Raw genomic sequence first — 6378 nt, 5'->3', positions numbered from 1 at the left:
AGTATCGTAAGAGGTGTTATCAAGTATATCTCAGTCTGAGAAGAAATTGTGGTACGATTGATTGATTGATTGAGTTGGTGTATTAAGTCCACTTTATGCACAGTAAGGCTAATAGGGACTGGACCCACAGTTTAAAGTGAAATCCGAGCGACTATGTGCCTCCACCTGGAATCGAACCCGGGACACTTTGATTACAAGGCAACGACGCTACCACTGCGCCATCGCCGTCCGAATTATGGTACGAAGCGAATGCAAATTAATGTTAATAAGAAAGTAGGTATGGACTGATACGAAACTGTTCAGATATCGATCAAATTTTCTGAAACCGATGTTCTATCTATTCGATGCAAAATTGCAATTGTTGAATTAATGAGTTCACTCACATTCTTAGTTAATATATGAAAGAGGTGACTGCAATCGTTTATCATTGTGTGGAAAAGAGAAATGAATATTTCTGTATACTTCACAATAATAAGGTGTATGAATAATACGTATGTCTACAAACTCGGCTAATGCCAGCGAAGCCATTTTCGAAATTTCCTCTCCTTTCGGACAACCGCTATGATATTCCAAATTATGGAAAATTACATTTGCTTAGAGTTCCATGTACAGCAATTGAGTGAATTTTCGTGTGGCTTACTTTCCTTGTTTTACGTAAGGTTCCATTGGAACTGTTATCTAATCTCTATTTATCTTTCTTTCCTTTCCTTTCTCTTTCTCCTCCTCTTGTTTCCGTACTTCTCTCCTTTTTTACCCTCTTCCTCTTACTATTGCTTCTATATTTCCTCTCCTTCCCTCTTTTTATCTCTCCCTCTTTTTCTATGTCTCTTGCTTTATATTTCATTCGTTTCCTCTTCTCTCTCTCTCTCTGTTCCTATCTCTTGCTTCTATATTTGTTCTCCCTCTCTTTGTCTCTTTAATTCTTCCGTTCTTTCTTTTTGTTCCTCTCTTTTTCTGTCTATTCCTTTTCCGATTCTGACATTATCGATTCTTCACAGAACGCTAAGAGCCGAAAGAGTGCAAGTTGATATCGAACGTAAGGTAGAGCGTTTGAAACATGAGCCCCCATGGAAGTATTCCTTTTTTATTTACTCGACGAAGATGGTACTTAATATCTCATGAACGGAAAGGAGAATGCTCGAAAAAAATAAAGTCAGAGTAGCGAGAAAGATAAGATAGATCATTTTCTTTCTTCATAAGAATGCGAGATTAAACATATTTCTTCTTGCAACTGCCATCTGAAGAACAACATAGAATACATGAGGCTTTATTCAAAATTCAAACGTTAGCACAGCGCGCTACGTCTGCAAGGGTCCCAGGTTATAATCCCAGCCTTTGATGATTGATTGAGTTTATTTCACTTCGCTTTTCTGTTACTTTTGGCTAATTGCGAAGAGGATGAATGGTGATAAAATGGGATGGATGAAGGAACAATCACAAACAAATAGGAACAAACAAAACACGAACGCCACAGAGGATTATACTGGCTGTGAGACCAGACGCCAGAGCCTCGCTCGTCTGCAAAATGCAATCTAGGGTGTACTACGTTCAAAGAAGGTTGAGGTTTGAGGTGTCTTCAGAAAGGGCTATCCCTCTTACACCCTAGGGCAAGGGCGCCGACTTGTCAGAATTATTGGGGAGGCTCTGATCACTTAAATGAATTAATGAATGACTCACTCTCTCCCTTTTTTAAGTTTTGGCATCAGTGTTCGGAATCTCATAAAATCCCATGAATTCCTAAAAAATATAATTCTTATTCACAGTTCGAATTGTCCATGGATGGATATGTCACAAGTTTCGTCAACCATAATAGCAAAATATTTCCGACTTTTAATATCTGCTACCACGGAGCGCAAAACAGATCTCCCTAATATATCAATGATCTCGTTCTGTTTGTCATGTGAGAGCCATTTGTAGCCCGAACGTCCCTTCCACTACCCTAGTTCATGCACATCGTCTTTTGAAACTCTTTTTAGTAAAAACTTTAACAATACTCATAATTACATACTTAGTATATAGTAAAAGTAATGTGTTTTGCCCCCCCCCCCAAAGTTGGTTTAGCGGTCTCAGCCCCCCAAAGTTGATGGTCTAGAACATTTCAAATGTGTATTTCAAAAGTTCATTAGGCACAATTCAGAGTAAACTTTACAAGAGAAGCAAAATAATACATTAGATCCTCTTAAGCAAAATTATTTGGGGGGCTCTGCCCCCACATCGTTAACATTGGCGGGGGGGGGGGGGCTCGAGCCCCCCCAAGCCCCATGGAGTCGGCGCCTATGCCCTAGGGTGTTCTTAGTGAGTGGACCTTCATCAACTTCATCATATCATTACTCATCCAGCCGGACCCTGTGGCCGAGTGGTTAGCATATCGCGCTGCGATGTCCCGGGTTTGAATCCAGCTCGGGCTTGGTTGTTTGTGAATGTCCATTCATCAATTTCATCATTTCATCACTCATCCCCATCTTCGCAAATTAGCCAAGAGGCACAAAACGGGAAGTAAAATAAACTAAATCAATCAATGAATCATTCATCCTCAGCGGCGTGCCCAAAGGGGTCAATATAAAAAAAGAAGAAGAAGAACGTCAAAGGCAGGTAAAGATGGTAAAATGAGGACTGACTATTAAAACAAGTACAGTAAACCCTCGTTAACACAAACTCACAAAATGTTGGTCCCGGCAGGGATGTATTAATTATATCTTACAGAAAGTTTTATCGGTTAACGCGAATTTCGGTTACCACGAATTACGAACTGTTTTTTAGTCCGTTACGTCATTAGATCTCATTTAACACGAACTTTCAAAGTTTTTCATATTTTTTTCTGTTCTTCCTCTGTCGTTCCTCTGCTAGGTATGTAAGAAATCGCTCAACAATCTCTATCATCTTGTCAACAATCAACGTATACAGTATTGTAACCAACAGATTCAGATCAACAATGTGCTCAAATATGTTTTCATATTCTTTAAAACATAGCCAGTACGAGTAACATCAAGATTAAAACTTTGAATTCAATTGCTCGACAATCGCGATAATCGCGTCAACAATGACCTTATACGTATTTAACCAACAAATTCAGTTGTGTTCAGATGTGTTTTTCTATTCTTTAAGACGTAGCGAGTACGAGTAACATCAAGTACCTTTGGATCAAGGCATTATTGCTCTTATGAAGAGGTCTTATCGTATCTGCGAGTACTTTTTTAAAATTACTGTAGTACTGTACTAGTGTTTCTTATGACGATATACATGATACATATTGTAAATGATTAATGTGTAGAAAGAATTGTATTGCAACAATAAAATTTGAGTTCCGGTTAGCACGATTTTTTTTAACACGAACTCTTGAATTTTCGGTCCCTTGGGATTCGTGTTAACGAGGTTTTACTGTACTATATGTAACCCCCTCCCATTTCGAACATCCTGAGCAAGCCACTGCTCATTCTCGTCTTGGTGATTAGCCATAAGTGGCAGAAAAGCGAAGATAATTGATCAAACCAATCAATCACTCAAAATTCGAACGCATTTCAGAATTGAAATAAATGGGCATGCCCTTAATATATTTCTTTTCGGGGTGGATGTTACGAATGATTTAGTGCGAATATCGTTCCGAAGAAGCATCTCCTTACCTACCTCCACGTGCACGTGGAGGTGTGTTTATATATAGATATACTGCGTTAGATTTTAGGCAAAAGGGAGTGATCGATGAAGTAGGAGAGAGAGGAGGAGGAGGAGAAGACACGGAATTCAGGATCCAGTTCTGGCGGGCATCCGAAGACAAAGGAGGCGGAAAAATCGGCCGCCAACAGCAAGGACTCGCCACCTCGCTTGAGATCGTCAGTGAACGCTCTGCTGTCCGCACCAAAATAAATATTCCGCGAACAGACTGGCGACGGACGGCTACCACGCGCAAAGCCGCCGCAAAGCACACTCCGGATCGGATTTATTTTTCGAAATTTCCTCGATTTAGATAGTCTGTTGTTTTCTGCGGTTGCACCGAGCGATTGTGGCGGCATCTCTTGCCGATTTTTTGAAGCAGTACAACAAACAAGTATCTAGAAATATATTTCGAGGGGTCCAAACCAAGTGCCTCAAAATAATAATAATAATAATAATAATAATAATAATTAGGGCTCGGAAGTTGAAGACCTATAAATTGTCAAAAAAGGACCTAAAAACGGAAAAAAGAACGTATAAATGTGATCCAAATTAATTAATAACTTCAGTTTTAATTACATATTTAATGAATAATGGTATGGAACACACAGTGCGAAAAAACTGAAATCTTCAAAACAAGAGAAAGTTGCCACTTACAGCGCAACCTTCCAGACAAGTTACGGTTAAAGGACCTTGTACCGTACCTGCTTCAGTCGTCCAAAAATGTTTTTCTCTCGATTCAGGGATGGTTCAAATATATTTCTTTCTTTCTTTGTTTTATTTCTTTACTACAGAAAGGATGTTTAAGAGGTGGTGAACTAATGATGATTCGAATTGAGAATGGGTAGTAAAAACGTAGTCGAAAGAAGATGAAGTTGCAAAGAAAAAGCCCGTTAAGACCATAAAAAAGGCTAAAAAAGGACCAATAAGCCAAAAAATGCCGAAAAAGGCAAAAAAGGACAAATAAAACCCACCTTTTTCTGGCCTACAATGACCCAAAATGAACATATATTATGTTGGGCCTCGTCTTCGGACACTAGGGAAAAAAAAAGGATTTTTCCTGAACTTCCGAATAATTAATTAAAATAGTATTTATTAACATATTCAAATTAATTAATACTATATTTTTATTACTTGAATAGGGAAATAGACGGCGGTATAAATAAGGATAGTGATATGTAAGAGCACGTATTCACTATCTAGCGTACGTAAGGTCGTAAAAAACTGTAAAAGGAAGCAACTGTTCTGCCAATGATATTAATGTCAAATAGATAAAGAATTGAATACTTATTAAATATAAAAAAAGGATGTTAGATCCAGTTGACGAAAAGTAAAGTTCCTGGTAATATTGTATGCTTATCATTATATAAATATTAATAAATCTTGCATCAATCTTATTTGGTACTGTCATTCAAAGTCGTATGATCCCAGTATAACACTTGTCTTCCAATATGTTCGGTGGAAATAAATGATCCTCGATTAAAAACAAGTTTATTTTAGTTATTTTATTATTTCATTATTTAATTTTTGTACATAGTAAATCTGTTCGGAGCCCCTCCTAGCCCCCTAAATACGTCATTGCAGGACAACATTGTAGCTGCATCTTTTCTTATTATTTTCAAGGCATCATTACCGAGACGGCCTTGTAAAAATCGAGATTCTTCATTCGAAACTTCAGTATATTACAAAAGTTTGGCTAAACAAAATCTACTTTAATGTGTAGGCTGTACGCACTACATAGTTTTGATTTTTTCTTCAATATTTTCTTACATTTAGTTTTCTTTTAAGCTGTCTCTTACTTGTCCCCTATATACACATTCTTCCCCTCCCTCAACAGTTCTTCTTCCAGTCTTTCTTCCTTCTTCCTCGCCCCACTTCTCTTTTCCTGCACTCTCACCAAAAAACGCATACATTTTTACTCTACACACACTTACACTATAAAGATGGCTCGGCTGGAGCATGATCACTCATTTCGCTGCCTTCTCTAATAGCTTTCCCCCGCCGTTCTCTTACTTCTTCCAGGTATTTCCCCACTTGCTTCCCCGCTTCCTTTGTCTTTATTCTGTCGTCTACCACTTCTATCACCTCCCTCCCTGTTAAGTTTTTCATCCATTTGTCCCTTAGGTCACGTGTAGAAGGACAGTTCAGTAGGATATGCTCGTCCGTCTCCTCCCCATCGCACAAATGACATATCGTTTCTCCTGCTTCGTTTATCTTTCTTAGTTGTTTCCATTCCCCTAATCTAAACCATGCCAGCGCGCCTCTTTCATTTTTTCCCCACAACCTTGATATATTTCGTTTCCCCCATTCTCTTACTCTTAGCTGTTCCCTGATAGAGGTCTTTGTTTGGCAGTCTGCTATTATTTCTTGTCTGTCTATGTCCATTAAGCTGTCTCTGATTTGATTTTCTGTTGGGATGCCCCCCCCCCCTTCCTCCCTCTTCCCATACCCAACCCATTCCGCTATTATATAAGATATTTTTCACTTCTAGACCCCAGCTGTAAACGTTTTCCTCCCTTGTCTGTTTTTTCCAAACATTGTCCCCTCAGCGTAGTTTGGCCCTGTTGTGATAATCGCATCCAATATTTAACAACCCTCATCCGTGCTTGTACCGCGTCTCTGTTCAGGCCCAATTCCTTGATAATCCCACAGTTGGCCGTGCCTCTGCTTACGCCCATTACTCTCATAAAATTCTGTTTGTATATGCCAATTATTGTGTTGTCCCCCTTA

This window comes from Lepisma saccharinum, chromosome 5, assembly GCF_977018435.1.
Source record: "Lepisma saccharinum chromosome 5, izLepSacc3.1, whole genome shotgun sequence".
NCBI lineage: Eukaryota > Metazoa > Arthropoda > Insecta > Zygentoma > Lepismatidae > Lepisma > Lepisma saccharinum.
This window is presented reverse-complemented; position numbering follows the sequence as displayed.